The following is a 2,173-nucleotide window of genomic DNA, read 5'->3' as shown; positions in this document are numbered from 1 at the left end:
GCCCAAAAAAGGCTAATAAATTAAATAGAAAGAAAGATACAGATACAATATATGGGAGGACCCAAGCATGACACCCTACCCACACAAAAAACCACAAAAGGTTTCAAAACTAGAAAAAAACAAAAAATAAATTAGATACTAAAATAAAAAGCCTAATAGTGTCGAAATACATAGTATCAGGTGGCTAGAGAGTGACCCAATTTGGTCTTGCCTCTGCCTCTAGTTCTACGGAAGGAGCAAGCTAATAAGTTGGTAAGATGATTGTCATTGCCAGTAGTAACCAATGTATCATCGAGTTGGAGTCGCCCTCCATTCTTCTTCTTCCTCCTGGAATAGACCTACCATTCCTCATCCAAAGAATTAGTCTGATGGGGTGATAGAACTGAAGCAGAAGGAATACCAACCATAGTACCCACAATAGGTTCTAATATATGTGAAGTATGAGTGCCTCTACACCGGATACTTCCTGAAGAAGTGGAGCTACGAGGCTCTCCTGATTATCAGTATGAACACTATCATTTGTAGGTAATAGTTCATCAGTATTGTTTTCTATGGGGTTTGAAGGTTCTTGTATCACATCACTCGCAGTTACAGTAACAACAGGGGCAATAAAATCAGATACCAAAATCTGTCGCGTGGTAGCTTTCTCTCCAAGTGATAAAGATATATCCTTAGATCCATCCTTATTAACTTGATCTTTAGATTTCAAATTAGGGTGAAGCTTATGACATTTATCAAGAGTATGCCCAAACATCTTATAATAAGAACAATGAGAAGGTCTATGCTCCATGACGATTTGTTGTCAATATCCATTATGCATTGTGCTCAACCAAACTTTAGTAACATCAGACAAAGTAATATCTCTTTCCACAAGTATTCTGGCCACAGAAGGTCTAGTAAAGTTGAAAGTGGGTAGATCTAGCTTCATAAGGTCCCCAAGTATGACACTAATAGAGTAAATAACCTGATGATGAAAAAAGTACAGCTTGAGACCATACAGACTAAGCAATACCATTACAGTAGGAGGTTCATGATTGGAGTCAAAATCAGGAGACCACTTGATTAGTTTCATTGGTTTACCAACAATGTTAAGATATTTTTTGGAGAAAATACGAAAGTAGTCCTCATGCATGATTAACTGAATCAATACATGTCTCCCATCCATGAGCCTCACTTTCTACTTTCCTGCTAATTTGAGGTCATCAAATCTTTTCCTAATAACTTTCATAGTTGGGTGTTCCCACTGAAATTTCTCAATGTGAGCAAATTTGAATTTGTCAGTCAGGGTTGAAATTTCTGACACAGAGAAAAAGAATGTCGTCTTCCCACTCTTCTGCTTGGATTCTTAATAAAGGGACAATCACATGTATCATCACGATTCTCCTTATAACTTGAGGGGAAGATTACCCACAACGTGGGCAAAAAAGAGTTTGTCAGGTTCAACTGAAGGAGGAAGCTCCATCACAAGTCACAACAATGAGAAGAGCTGCAAGTCAGACAGAAGAGGTCGGGGCGAAGCTGCGTAGAAGAGAGAGTAACCGCAGATGACGACTGCATAGACGGAATCGCAGCTCGACCACACACATAAAGGAATCTAAACCGCAACATGACCACACACATAAAGGAATCGCGACACGAAGACGCCGCAGAAGCAAAGGTCCAAATGTTGTTCACAGTCGTCGTCGTCGAGTGCAAAGGCAAGGACGCCGAACGTGACGAACTCACGTGATACGGTCGCATTTGTCACCGACTGAGACGTCGACGACACACTCAAGCGTGCCCTAGGACAGAATCGCTAGCGTCTCGAATATATATATATATATATAAAGCCAAAAACCTTGTATTTCTATAATATATTATCACCTATTGGACTATATTTAAAATTCTCAAAAGAGATCATTTGAATTTTATTCAAGTTGCTTCGCTTTACTTGAATTCAAACAAAAAATTAATGGGCATGTTGATGGAATGGACTGTTAAGAGATAATAGATGTACCACATGTTTTTCAATATTAGGTCCATCCAAGAAAGTATCCAAAATTCTCAAAAGAGACCATTTGAATTTTATTCAAGTTGCTTTGCTTTACTTGAATTCAAACAAAAATTTAATGTTAAGGGATAATAGATGTAGCACATGTTTTTCAATATTAGGTCCATCCAAGAAAGTGCAATA

The sequence above is a fragment of the Phalaenopsis equestris genome, unplaced genomic scaffold (genome assembly GCF_001263595.1).
Source record: "Phalaenopsis equestris unplaced genomic scaffold, ASM126359v1 Scaffold001151, whole genome shotgun sequence".
Taxonomy (NCBI): domain Eukaryota; kingdom Viridiplantae; phylum Streptophyta; class Magnoliopsida; order Asparagales; family Orchidaceae; genus Phalaenopsis; species Phalaenopsis equestris.
The sequence above is the reverse complement of the archived record's forward strand: the minus strand, read 5'-3'. Positions refer to the sequence as shown.